We start from the raw sequence: 14,679 nt of genomic DNA, 5'->3' as shown, positions 1-14,679 counted from the left end.
ACTTGGTATAGATCTTTACATTGGACATCCGCATGAAAGCCAACAAATACCCATCAACTTGGTATAGATCTTTACATTGGACATCCGCATGAAAACCAACAAATACCCATCAACTTGGTATAGATCTTTACATTGGACATCGTCAGGAAAGCCAACAAATGCCCATCAACTTGGTATAGATCTTTACATTGGACATCCTCATGAAAGCGAACAAATACCCATCAACTTGGTGTAGATCTTTACATTGGACATCCGAATGACAGCGAACAAATACCCAGCAACTTGGTATAGATCTTTACATTGGACATCCGAATGAAAGCTAACAAATACCCATCAACTAGGTATAGACCTTTACATTGGACATCCGCATGAAAGTGAACAAATATCCAGCAACTTGGTATAGATCTTTACATTGGACATCCGCATGAAAGCGAACAAATACCCAGCAACTTTTTTTTTTTTTTTTTTTTTTTTTTTTTTTTGTATACTGAATCGAGGCTCGTGAAAGAGCTAAGATTGGTATAGATCTTTACATTGGACATCCACATGAAAGCCAACAAATACGCATCAACTTGGTATAGATCTTTACATTGGACATCCGCATGAAAACCAACAAATACCCATCAACTTGGTATCGATCTTTACATTGGACATCCTCATGAAAGCCAACAAATAACCATCAACTTGGTATCGATCTTTACATTGGACTTCCGCATGAAAGCCAACAAATACCCATCAACTAGGTATAGATCTTTACATTGGACATCCGCATAAAAGCTAACAAATACCCAGCAACTTGGTATAGATCTTTACATTGGACATCCGCATGAAAGCTAACAAATACCTATCAACGAGGTATAGATCTTTACATTTGACATCCGCATGAAAGCTAACAAATACCCATCAACTAGGTATAGATCTTTACATTGGACATCCGCATAAAAGCTGACAAATACCCATCAACTAGGTATAGATCTTTACATTGGACATCCGCATGAAAGCGAACAAATACCCAGCAACTTGGTATAGATCTTTACATTGGACATCCGCATGAAAGCGAACAAATACCCATCAACTAGGTATAGATCTTTACATTGGACATCCGCATGAAAGCGAACAAATACCCATCAACTAGGTATAGATCTTTACATTGGACATCCGCATGAAAGCGAACAAATACCCAGAAACTTGGTATAGATCTTTACATTGGACATCCGCATGAAAGCGAACAAATACCCATCAACTAGGTATAGATCTTTACATTGGACTTCCGCATGAAAGCGAACAAATACCCAGCAACTTGGTATATATCATTACATTGGACATCCGCATGAAAGCGAACAAATACCCATCAACTAGGTATAGATCTTTACATTGGACATCCGCATGAAAGCGAACAAATACCCATCAACTAGGTATAGATCTTTACATTGGACATCCGCATGAAAGCGAACAAATACCTATCAACTAGGTATAGATCTTTACATTGGACATCCGCATGAAAGCTAGCAAATACCCATCAACTAGCTATAGATCTTTACATTGGACATCCGCATGAAAGCTAACAAATACCCATCAACTTGGTATAGATCTTTACATTGGACATCCGCATGAAAGCTCAGTTTGAAGGCATTTTGAAGGCAATCTCAGTTCCTTCCACCAAGCTCGGAAGAAGTGTGTGTCTCCCCTCAGGAGTGCCAGGAAGCACTATCTCTCCTCACTCAAGAATGAACTCTCAAACCTGTCTCCTTCCTCCAAATCCTGGTGGCGTCTGGTCTTTCACCCTATCTTTTGCTCAAGGTCATCTGCCAGCATCCTGGAAATCAGCAAACATTACCGCTTTACACAAAAAAGGTGCAAAAACAATTCCTTGCAACTACAGACCAATCAGCCTGCTCCCAATTATCAGCAAAGTCATGGAATCCATCATTGCTTCGGATATGAAATCTTTCCTCTTCTCCAATGGCTTGATCTCTGATCATCAATTTGGTTTCAGACCAGGTCACTCTACTCTGGACATGCTGCTTCTGCTGTCTCAACAATGGATGGAGGTCCTCAATGCCAAACAGGAAATCAGAGCTGTCTCCCTTGACATATCACGTGCCTTCGATACGGTCTGGCACCCAGCTCTGCTCACCAAACTCTCCTCCTATGGTATTCATGGAAATCTCCATGCATGGCTTGCGGACTTCCTCTCTGGTCCTAGTCAACGTGTGGCCCTGAATGGATTTCTCTCATCTCCCCTTCCTGTTCAGGCTGGAGTTCCCCAAGGCAGTGTGCTGGGCCCTGTGCTTTTTCTGGTCTTTATCAATGATCTCTCCGACTCTCTGGAAAATCCTCTCTATCTCTTTGCTGATGACTCCACTCTCTGCCGCTCCATTCCTCTTCCCTCAGCTCGGCAGTCTGCAGCCTCCTCACTCTCTGAAGACCTGGACAAAATCACAGACTGGTCAAACAAGTGGAACATGTCTTTCAATCCTGACAAATCTCACACTCTTACTATGTCTCTCCGAAAAGATCGACAGGACAACCCTCCCAGCTACTTTCTCAACAATCCTCTCCAAGAAGTTCTGTCGCTCAAGCTTTTGGGTCTCACTATCTGCCATGATCTTTCTTGGGAAAACCACATTTCCAAGCTGGCCTCCAAAGCCAGTCGCCGACTGAGCATCCTCCGTCGTGCGAAGTCCTTCCTAGGCACCCCTGAGCTCCTCACCACATACAAGGCTTTCATCCGCAGCTCAATGGAATACTGTTCTCCCCTATGGGCTGGTGCTCCTGCCTCACACCTGGCTCGGCTTCACGCTGTTGAATCCAAAGCTTTCAGAATCATTGGAATCTCCCGCGATGAAGCTATCTCTGAGGGCCTTTCACTCACTCACCGCAGGCAGGTAGGTGGTCTTTCTGTCTTCTACCGACTCTGCTCTGGCCTTGCTCCCCCAGCTCTCTCTGTGCTCTGTCCCCCAAATATTCCTACAGGTCGCACAAGATCTGCCAGCCACCCTCTGATGGTTAAACTGCCGAAATCTTGGCTCGCTGCTCACCTTCACTCTTTCATTCCTCTTCTCTCCCACCTCTGGAACAAACTCCCACACTCACTTCAATCACACTCCTCCCTCCAGGTCTTTAAAACAGCTGTTCACCACCATCTCTTATCTTCCCCCATCTAAAACCTTGATCTTTTCTACCCCCACTAATTCACCCCAGATCCACCTTGTTTGAAATTCCAACTTCTTTCCTGGAAGTCCTGGTAGTGTCCATATGTTTTATACCTCTCCCAACCCCCCCTTCCCATGCCTCCCCCCAAAGCCCTCTCCCTCCCACAGTTCTCTCGATGTCTCCATGTCTCTCGGTCCCTGCTCTCAAATGTTGTGTTTGTGTCCTTCCCCCTCTCTCCCCATCTTGTCTACCGCTCCCGATGTTATTTGTTTTATGTGTCTGTTTGTCTTTCTGTGTGATTAATGTTCGCTCTTTCACGAGCCTCGATCTTGTAGACAAAAAAAAAAAAAAAAAAAAAAAAAAACTAAAATACCCATCAACTTGGTATAGATCTTTACATTGGACATCCGCATGAAAGCCAACAAATACCTATCAACTTGGTATAGATCTTTACATTGGACATCCGCATGAAAGCCAACAAATACCCATCAACTTGGTATAGATCTTTACATTGGACATCCGCATGAAAGCCAACAAATACCCATCAACTAGGTATAGATCTTTACATTGGACATCCGCATGAAAGCCAACAAATACCCATCAAGTAGGTATAGATCTTTGCATTGGACATCCGCATGAAAGCTAACAAGCATCCACCACCCCTCTCCTGGTGTATGTAGAGTGAAGCTTCTTTCCTTTCATCCTTCACAAGCTCACTGGTGGCATTGGTTGTTGGACGTTGTACAGACACACATAAGCGCACAATGATGGTGTTGTGTGCACTTCCTGTGAGGGGCAATAGCTGAGTGTGGGAAAGGATTTGTGCCTTGGAGGGAGTATCTATGGGCAGGAAGCTTGACCCAGGGGCCTGCGTGAGGGAGTGCGACCCCGGAAACCCCAAGCAGCTCGTGGTCTGGCAGTGCTCGCACGACTACAAGGAGAGTGGAAGGAAGTTTGAGATACCGTGAGCAGAATGCTGACTCTACATTAAAAACATCACACGGCTGAAAACTTTCCTTCGTTGTTGCACAGACGAGTTTATCACGTGGCCACTGATTTGCGGGGTGATGGTAAATTGAATTTGAACGTCACAGCCTGTTTACTCCAGCAAGTAAACCTTCAATAAACCAAATGCAGTGAATGAATAATTATTAGGGCTGGCAGGATGGCCTCGACCCTAGAGGTACGCAACTCACGTCTGGCCTGGGCTTGAATATCGGCCCTGCTATAAACTGACATTCCTGTGTTCCACAGGTAGATTCTAATCGAATTCCTGCTCTAACCTACAGGGGGCACTGCATCAGCAGAATCAGCATCATCAGCAGCATCAGCAGCACCCCACATCCAATGGTGCCACCCCACATCGAATGGTGCCACCCCACATCCAATGGTGCCACCCCACATCCAATGGTGCCACCCCACATCCAATGGTGCCACCCCACATCCAATGGTGCCACCCCACATCCAATGGTGCCACCCCACATCCAATGGTGCCACCCCACATCCAATGGTGCCACCCCACATCCAATGGTGCCACCCCACATCCAATGGTGCCACCCCACATCCAATGGTGCCACCCCACATCCAATGGTGCCACCCCACATGGAATGGTGCCACCCCACATCCAATGGTGCTATCCCTCAGCCAATGGTGCTACCCCTCAGCCAGTGGTGCTACTCCTCAGCCAATGGTGCTACCCCTCAGCCAATGGTGCTACCCCTCAGCCAATGGTGCTACCCCTCAGCCAATGGTTCTACCCCACATCGAATGGTGCCAGCCCACATCCAATGGTGCCACCCCACATCCAATGGTGCCACCCCACATCCAATGGTGCTATCCCTCAGCCAATGGTGCTACCCCTCAGCCAATGGTGCTACCCCTCAGCCAATGGTGTTACCCCTCAGCCAATGGTTCTACATCACATCCAATGGTGCTATCCCTCAGCCAATGGTGCCACCCCACATCCAATGGTGCTACCCCTCAGCCAATGGTGCTACCCCTCAGCCAATGGTTCTACCTCACATCCAATGGTGCCACCCCACATCCAATGGTGCTACCCCTCAGCCAATGGTGCTACCCCTCAGCCAATGGTTCTACCCCACGTCCAATGGTGCTATCCCTCAGACATTGGTGCTACCCCTCAGCCAATGGTGCTACCCCTCAGCCAATGGTTCTACCTCACATCCAATGGTGCCACCCCACATCCAATGGTGCTACCCCTCAGCCAATGGTGCCACCCCACGTCCAATGGTGCTACCCCTCAGCCAATGGTGCTACCCCTCAGCCAATGGTGCCACCCCACATCCAATGGTGCTACCCCTCAGCCAATGGTGCTACCCCTCAGCCAATGGTGCTACCCCTCAGCCAATGGTGCTACCCCTCAGCCAATGGTGCTACCCCTCAGGCAATGGTTCTACCCCTCAGCCAATGGTGCCACCCCACGTCCAATGGTGCTACCCCTCAGCCAATGGTGCCACCCCACGTCCAATGGTGCCACCCCTCAGCCAATGGTGCTACCCCTCAGCCAATGGTGCTACCCCTCAGCCAATGGTGCTACCCCTCAGCCAATGGTTCTACCCCTCAGCCAATGGTGCCACCCCACGTCCAATGGTGCTACCCCTCAGCCAATGGTGCCACCCCACGTCCAATGGTGCTACCCCTCAGCCAATGGTGCTACCCCTCAGCCAATGGTGCTACCCCTCAGCCAATGGTTCTACCCCTCAGCCAATGATGCTACCCCTCAGCCAATGGTTCTACCCCTCAGCCAATGGTTCTACCCCTCAGCCAATGGTGCTACCCCTCAGCCAATGGTGCTACCCCTCAGCCAATGGTGCCACCCCACGTCCAATGGTGCTATCCCTCAGCCGATGGTGCTACCCCTCAGCCAATGGTGCTACCCCTCAGCCAATGGTGTTACCCCTCAGCCAATGGTTCTACCTCACATCCAATGGTGCTATCCCTCTGCCAATGGTGCCACCCCACATCCAATGGTGCTACCCCTCAGCCAATAGTGCTACCCCTCAGCCAATGGTTCTACCTCACATCCAATGGTGCCACCCCACATCCAATGGTGCTACCCCTCAGCCAATGGTGCTACCCCTCAGCCAATGGTTCTACCCCACGTCCAATGGTGCTACCCCTCAGCCATTGGTGCTACCCCTCAGCCAATGGTGCTACCCCTCAGCCAATGGTTCTACCTCACATCCAATGGTGCCACCCCACATCCAATGGTGCTACCCCTCAGCCAATGGTGCTACCCCTCAGCCAATGGTGCCACCCCACGTCCAATGGTGCTACCCCTCAGCCAATGGTGCTACCCCTCAGCCAATGGTGCCACCCCACGTCCAATGGTGCTACCCCTCAGCCAATGGTGCTACCCCTCAGCCAATGGTGCTACCCCTCAGCCAATGGTGCTACCCCTCAGCCAATGGTGCTACCCCTCAGCCAATGGTGCTACCCCTCAGCCAATGGTGCTACCCCTCAGCCAATGGTGTTACCCCTCAGCCAATGGTGCTACCCCTCAGCCAATGGTGCCACCCCACGTCCAATGGTGCTACCCCTCAGCCAATGGTGCCACCCCACGTCCAATGGTGCTACCCCTCAGCCTTGTGCTGCAAACGAACGAAGAATAATTAATTATTGTCCCGCAGCTGGAACATTTTATTTTGGCTTTTGGTTGAATTGTTTTGCTGTTCATCCTGAATGTTTTCAATCCCACTTTTCTTTTTTCAATCATTGTTTGTCATTCCGAACTGATTAATTTTATACGGAGTTTGAGAACGCAAAACTTGTTATGGCTCCAACATTTAATCAAATTGAAAACAACTTTTAAAATTGGTAAATACAGTAGTTCATTTCCTTTTATTTATTTTTTTGGTCATTGTAATGGTGCAGGGCGACAATGTGTTTATAAGGCAACGTCACAAAGCAGTCTCTGTGACCTCCCTGATAAATTCACTTTTGATCCGTGTTTGGTTGAGCTGCTCGGGTCATGACCTGCTCTCAGTTCCATCACATTGCTTGAAATTGCATTTTTGGTGTCGAGACGATTTTTCTATAGCGATGTGACGTCACATTAAAGACACCATTGGTAGATGTGACCCATGACCGTGGGCTGGCAGCATCGGTAATTAGGTCTTCGAGGTAGGTACACTCACTTCCAAGCTACCTAACCTGGGTTCGAACCTCGAATGTGAAACCTGAGCTCGTTGGTCGTTCATACACATTAAATATCCCACAATGTTCTTATCGTGAGAGTAGGCGAGTTATCGCCGGTGTGCTGAATAAATGACAAATTCATCCCCACGTCCAACTCCAAACATTCCCAGCTGCCTCAACAAGAATGGGGGGGGGGGGGGGGGGGGGTTTGGAATATTTGAGGTTTTACAGATGTGGTAGTACGGGTAGTAGTATTAATAAGGGTACTATTCGTAAGGGCAGTAGTGGTAAGGGCGGTAATAGTATTAATAAAGGTAGTAGTAGTAGTAGTGGTAGTAGTAGTAGTAGTAGTAGTAGTAGTAGTAGTAGTAAAGGCAGTAGTATTAGTACGGGTAGTAGTATTCGTAAGGGCGGTTGTAGTAGTAAGGATTGTATTTGTAAGGGTAGTATGGTAAGAGCGGTATTAGTATTAGTAAAGGTAATAGTATAAGTAAAGGTAATAGTAGTAGTAGTGGTAATTAGGGTAGTAGTATTAGTAAGGTCAGTCGTAGTAGTGATTGTATTTGTAAGGGTAGTATGGTAAGGGCGATAGTAGTAGTAGTAGTAGTAGTAGTAGTAGTAGTAGTAGTAGTAGTAGTAGTAGTAAGTGTAGTAGTAGTAGTAAGGGTAGTAGTAAGGGCAGTAGTAGTAGTATTAGTTAAATAAGAGCAGTGGTATTAGTAAGTGTAGTAGATGTAGTAAGGGTAGTAGTAAGGGCAGTCGTAGTAGTAGTATTAGTAAGGGGAGTAGTAGCAAGGGAAGTATTAGTAAGGGTAGTAGTAGGTAGTGGTTGTAGTAGTAGCAGTAGTAGTAGTAGTAGTAGTAGTAGTAGTAGTAGTAGTAGTAGTAGTAGTAGTAAAGGCAGTAGTAGTAAGGGCAGCAATATTAGTAATGGTAGTATTTATTAGTAAGAATTGTAGTAGCAGTAGTAAGGGATGTAGTGGTAAGGGTAGTAGTAGTAGTAAGGGATGTAGTGGTAAGGGTAGTAGTAGTAGTAGTAGCAGTAGTAGTAGTAAGGGATGTAGTGGTAAGGGTAGTAGTAGTAGTAGTAGTAGTAGTAGTAGCAGTAGTAAGGGATGTAGTGGTAAGGGTACTAGTAGTAGTAGTAGTAGTAGTAGTAGTAGGGGATGTAGTGGTAAGGGTAGTAGTAGTAGTAGTAGTAGTAAGGGATGTAGTGGTAAGGGTAGAGGTAGTAGTAGTAGTAGTAGTAGTAGTAGTAGTAGTAGTAGCAGCAAGGGATGTAGTGGTAAGGGTAGGAGGAGGAGGAGGAGGAGGAGGAGTAGTAGTAGTAGTAGTAGTAGTAGTAGTAGTAGTAGTAGTAGTAGTAGTAGTAGTAGTAGTAGTAGTAGTAGTTGATGTGAGTAAAAGTAGATATGATTAATCGCTGTTTGTAATTTGAAGTTTTGTTTCACTTTTCCTGACGGACGATCCCATTCCATTCCCAGGTACGGCCATTCCATTCCCAGGTACGGCTGTCGGCCACCCTCTGCTTGAGTGTGAGCTCAGACTTTTGAATCACCTCAGGTGTTTTCATGGAGGAGCGGGTACGTACGCTATAGAGGAAGAAGACATTAGGAGACCATGGACAAAGCAACATGGTGTGTGAACATGGGATGATGAGCAGACTGTGCTCAGATGGAAACAGCAATAACATACCTGAATACCTGGAAACAGCAAACACATACCTGAATAACTTTCATCGCCAGTCGTGTTGTCATGGACGCAGTCGGAATCCTTATGGATGTATCTAGTTCGCAAACTATTGAACTCAAGACACCAGATGTTGATGGTAAGTCCTCTTCCTGCCGCCAGGAGGTGCCAACACCTTCATAAATGGAGAACCTGCCGGGAAGTAAGTTCGAGGGAAACCTTGTATTTCCATTTCCCTCTTCCCCTCGGTAATTACCCACTCTATGTCTCGACATGTAGGTGAACAGAGCACAGGTAGGGACATTCTTCCATGTCTTGACAGGTAAGTGAACAGAGCACAGGTAGGGACATACCTTTGAGCTGGCCAAGTCTGGATTGGTGCTTCGCGGCTTGCCATGATGTTGCATCCCAAAGCACGAGAGGGGGGTGAGGGTCACACAACATGGTTGGTTGGTTGTCGCAGAGCGATGGTAGTTTGGTAGACAATTGTTGTGGTTCATTTGTTCCTCTAATACTGACAGCAGCGCAGATCTGATGGGTTGAACATACGATCCTAGTTGCTGAGACCTTCACTGCATTACTGCCTGGTATGAATTTTTATGCTTCGCCGACAAAGTCACCATTATGAGGCATTATGTTTTCAGGTTGTCCATCCGTCCGTCCGTATGGGCTGAACCTCGTTTTTCTCAGCAACCATATGTCCGATTGAGACGAAACTTTCAGGGTAGGAGTGACACCCATGCCGAATGTTTTAATAAAATGGTGACGTTGTAGCGGTTACCGCTGGATGCACACAATCGCCTTGCACCGGCCAGAACACGGCCAGACGCGCCTCTCCCGGGCATGCCCGGACTCACTGTTCCCGGGCACGCCCGAACCTCCCGGGCACGCCCGCTCTCGCCTTTCCAGGGCTCGCCCAGAGCGTCCGGGCATGCCCGCTATCGCCTTTCCAGGGCTCGCCCAGAGCGTCCGGGCATGCCCGCTCTCGCCTTTCCAGTGCTTGTCCAGAGCGCCCGGGCACGCCCAGCCTCGACTTGCTAGGCCGCAGCCAAACACGCCCGGGCAGGTCCAGACTCGCCCTTGACACCCAGGCATGCCCGGTATAGCTTTTGCCGGGCAAACTTCCCGACATAAATGTGTATATATATTGCTGCCCGATAAACGGGCTTTTGTCAGAATACCTGAGCTGTTTTGTTTTAATAAAGCAACTCGGACGAATTCCGTCTTTGGTCGCGTCACTTCTTTTGACTCGCGTTGGAGCGCAGCTCCCTCACTGGTGACCTACCAACATGGACACGGCAGTGACTCTTAAACTGCCTACCTTCTGGGAGGCTCACGCGGCTGTTTGGTTCGCCCAGGCGGACTCCCAGTTCGCCCTGCGAGGCATCACCGCGGACGACACCCACTTCCACCACGTCGTGGCAGCGCTCGGTTCCGCCACCGCGGCCCGCGCCCTGAGCCTCCTCGAGCACCCGCCCGCTGCCGACAAGTATGACGCGCTGAAGACGCTCCTCCTCGACGCTTTCGCCCTCTCACCGGCGGCACGCGCACGGCGCCTGCTCGACCTGCCCGAGCTCGGCGACACGCGCCCGTCCGAGCGCATGGACTATATGCTCTCGCTGCTCGGTGAGCACTCTCCGGATTTTCTGTTCCGCGAGTTGTTCCTTCGCCAGCTGCCTCACCCGGTACGCCTCGCCCTGGCTGGCACGTCGATCACCGATCCCCGCGCCCTCGCCAGGGAAGCCGATAAGATCTCCTCGGCGGGCCAACACATCGGCGCGGCTACCTGGAGCCTGCCGCCGTCCGAGGCGACGCCCACGACGTCCGAGCGCCCTGCGCGGTTGGAGGCCGAACTGCCGGTGAAACTGGCGGCTGCCACGCCGCAACGACCGCTTCCGACACGACGGCCGGGGCCTCCACCTGACCAGGCGTGGTGTTATTACCACGCCAGGTTCGGACACAAGGCTTGGACGTGCTGACCCCCGTGCACTTTCGGCAAGTCGGGAAACGGCCGGGCCGGCGTTCATTCCCAGCCATGAGCGCCGGCCACTCGGGCAACTTGCTTTTTATTCGGGACAAAGCGTCCGGGCGGCGTTTCCTTTGTGACACCGGCGCCCAACTGAGCGTCATACCTGCCTCCGAGCAGGACAGGCGGGACGCCGTTTGCGGCCCCTCTTTGGTCGCTGCTAATGGCTCGGCCATACGCACTTTCGGCCCGCGCAACGTCACCCTCTGCTTCGGCAGCCAGCGCTTTCAGTGGACCTTTGTGACCGCCTGCGTCCCTATGGCTTTGCTGGGCGCCGACTTCCTCTGCGCGCACGGGCTGCTGGTCGACGTCAAACGTTGTCGCCTTGTCAACGCCGAGACCTTCAGCTCCCTGGCGTGCACGATGAGCAGCTCCATGCCGAAGGAACTGGCGTGCGCCCTCCCGACGGCGAAAGAGTTCGCTCGCCTGCTCGCGGAATTCCCGGCCCTCACACAGCCGACGTTTTCGGCCGTCGCAGTGCGGCATGGGATCGAGCACCACATACCCACTACGGGCCCGCCGGTCTACGCCAGGGCCCGCCGCCTCGACCCGGCCAAACTCGCCGTGGCAAAGGCCGAGTTCGACGCGTTGGAGCACCTCGGCATCGTGCGGCGCTCCAATAGCGCGTGGGCCTCACCACTGCACATCGTGCCAAAGCCGGGGGGCGGATGGCGCCCGTGTGGCGACTACCGCCGCCTCAACGATGCTACCACCCCCGACAGGTACCCGATCCCGCACATCCAGGACTTTTCCGCCCGTTTGGCGGGACGGGTCATATTTTCCAAAATTGACCTGATACGGGGATACCACCAGGTACCTGTCCGGGCGGCCGACGTCCCGAAGACGGCCGTCATCACGCCGTTCGGCCTGTTCGAATTTTTGAGGATGCCGTTTGGCCTCAAGAACGCAGCCCAGGTGTTCCAGCGCTTAATGGACGGCGTGCTGCGCGACCTGCCATTTCTTTTCGTCTATCTGGATGACATCCTCGTCGCCAGCACGTCCCGCGCCGAGCACCTCCTCCACCTCCGAACACTGTTCGGTCGCCTCAGCGAGCACGGCTTAATTGTCAACCCGGCCAAATGCCACTTCGGCACGACGACCGTTGACTTTTTGGGCCACCGCATCACCAAGACCGGGGCCGTGCCGCTGCCGACCAAGGTCGAGGCCATCACCACGTTCCCGCGTCCCCGTTCCATCAAGGCCCTACAAGAGTTCCTCGGCATGGTGAATTTTTATCACCGATTCGTGCCCCGCGCTGCTCAGCTCATGCGGCCCCTTTACGAGGCCCTCCGGGGCAAGCCGGCCAAGCATGACATCGTTTGGTCCGCGGCCATGGACGCGGCCTTCGCGAGCGCAAAACGGGCCCTTGCCGACGCAACGCTGCTGGCTCACCCGGTGCTCAACGCGCCCATCGCCCTCACTACGGACGCCTCCAACTACGCGGTGGGCGTCGTCCATGAACAATGAGTGGACGGGGTTTGGCAGCCACTCGCTTTTTTCAGCCGGCAGCTCCGGCCGAACGAGTTAAAATACAGCACGTTCGACCGCGAGCTGCTCGGTCTATTCCTGGCCGTTCGCCATTTCCGACACCTCCTGGAGGGCCGCCCGTTCACGGCTTTCGTCGACCACAAGCCGTTGGTCTACGCAATGGCCAAAGTCACGGAGCCGTGGTCGGCCCGCCAGCAGCGCCACCTCTCCGCCGTGTCGGAATTCACCACGGACATCCGGCACGTCGCCGGCAAAGACAACGCTGTGGCCGACTGTCTTTCTCGGGCCAGCGCGAACGCGGTCCACCTCGGCGTGGACTTCGCGCTCATGGCGGCCGACCAGACCACCGACACCTCGGTGCAGGCCCTCCGGGCGGCGGACACGGGCCTCCGCCTGGCCGACATCCCCTTCGCGGGCACCGTCCTGCTCTGCGACGTCTCCCAGGGCCAGCCTCGCCCCATCGTGCCCGTTTCCTGGCAGCGCCGCATCTTCGCCTCCATCCACGGCCTTTCTCACCCGGGCCGGAAAGCTTCTCAGAAGCTGGTGTCGGCGCGTTTCGTCTGGCACGGCCTTCGACGGAACGTCCGCGACTGGGCCAACGCCTGCACGGCCTGCCAGCGGGCCAAGGTCCACCGCCACACCCAGGCCCCGCTGGCACCTTTCACCGTGCCTGCACGGCGTTTCGACCACGTCCACGTGGACCCGGTGGGTCCCCTGCCCCCATCGCGGGGGTTCACCCACCTGCTCACCATGGTGGACAGGACCACCAGGTGGCCGGAGGCCGTGCCCCTCACCTCCACCACCACCACCGACGTGGCACAGGCGTTCATCGCCACCTGGGTCACGCGCTTCGGCGCACCGGCGGACATCTCGTCCGACCGCGGCCCACAGTTCACGTCCGAACTTTGGGGCGTGGTCGCCCGCTCGTTGGGGGTCACGCTGCACCGCACCACGGCCTACCACCCCCAAGCCAATGGGTTGTGCGAGCGGTTTCACTGCTCCATGAAGGCCGCACTCATGGCCGGCCTTCAGGACGACGGTTGGACCGACCGGCTGCCGTGGGTCCTTTTGGGGCTCCGCACGGCCCCCAAGGAGGACCTCCGGGCGTCCGCCGCCGAGCTGGTCTACGGCCAGCCGCTCCGCGTCCCGGGCGAGTTCGTGCCCGACGCTACCAGTCCCTGGTCCGCCGCACACCAGCGCTCGGACCTCCAGGAGGCCGCCCGCCGATTTGCCCCCGTGCCAACGTCCCGCCACGGTGGCCCCCAGTCCTACGTCCCCCCCGGCACTTCGCACAGCGGAGTACGTATTTGTGCGTCATGACGCGCACCGGGGGCCACTCCGGCCGCCGTACGACGGGCCCTTCCGGGTCCTGCGACGGGGCGACAAGTCCTTTGTCGTCGACATTGGCGGCTGGTCGGACCGGATCTCTGTGGACCGCCTCAAACCGGCGCACATGGACGTCGACCGACCACCACGGTTGGCCCTTCCTCCGCGGCGAGGCCGCCCCCCGTCCACAGTTACCCCCGCTCGACCACCCACCACCACGTCGGACCCCTCCCCACGACCCTCCAGGGGTCGCTTCGGCCGGGTCATCCGGACCCCCCTTAAATTGACCCTGCCGGTGCAGGTCGATTCTGGAGGGGCGTGTGTAGCGGTTACCGCTGGATGCACACAATCGCCTTGCACCGGCCAGACCACGGCCAGACGCGCCTCTCCCGGGCATGCCCGGACTCACTGTTCCCGGGCACGCCCGAACCTCCCGGGCACGCCCGGTCTCGTCTTTCCCGGGCATGCCCGCTCTCGCCTTTCCAGGGCTCGCCCAGAGCGTCCGGGCATGCCCGCTATCGCCTTTCCAGGGCTCGCCCAGAGCGTCCGGGCATGCCCGCTCTCGACTTTCCAGTGCTTGTCCAGAGCGCCCGGGCACGCCCAGCCTCGACTTGCCAGGCCGCAGCCAAACACGCCCGGGCAGGTCCAGACTCGCCTTTCCAAGGCTCGCCCTTGACACCCGGGCATGCCCGGTATAGCTTTTGCCGGGCAAACTTCCCGACATAAATGTGTATATATATTGCTGCCCGATAAACGGGCTTTTGTCAGAATACCTGAGCTGTTTTGTTTTAATAAAGCAACTCGGACGAATTCCGTCTTTGGTCGCGTCACTTCTT

The 14,679-nt window shown here is 53.4% G+C and overlaps 1 long non-coding RNA gene across 1 annotated transcript in view; it reads right to left on the bottom strand.

The window, feature by feature from the left end:
- LOC137424977 (uncharacterized) overlaps nucleotides 1-9,121 on the bottom strand; it is a 101,174-nt gene extending 92,053 nt beyond the window's left edge. The window contains exon 1 of the long non-coding RNA XR_013623103.1: nucleotides 9,039-9,121. This is a non-coding gene — a long non-coding RNA (uncharacterized LOC137424977). The remainder of the gene's footprint in view (nucleotides 1-9,038) is intronic.
- Between the last annotated feature and the right edge of the window lie 5,558 nt (nucleotides 9,122-14,679).

Source organism: Myxine glutinosa, chromosome 4, assembly GCF_964187855.1.
Source record: "Myxine glutinosa chromosome 4, kmMyxGlut1.1, whole genome shotgun sequence".
Taxonomy (NCBI): Eukaryota; Metazoa; Chordata; class Myxini; order Myxiniformes; family Myxinidae; genus Myxine; species Myxine glutinosa.
This window is presented reverse-complemented; position numbering and strand designations above follow the sequence as displayed.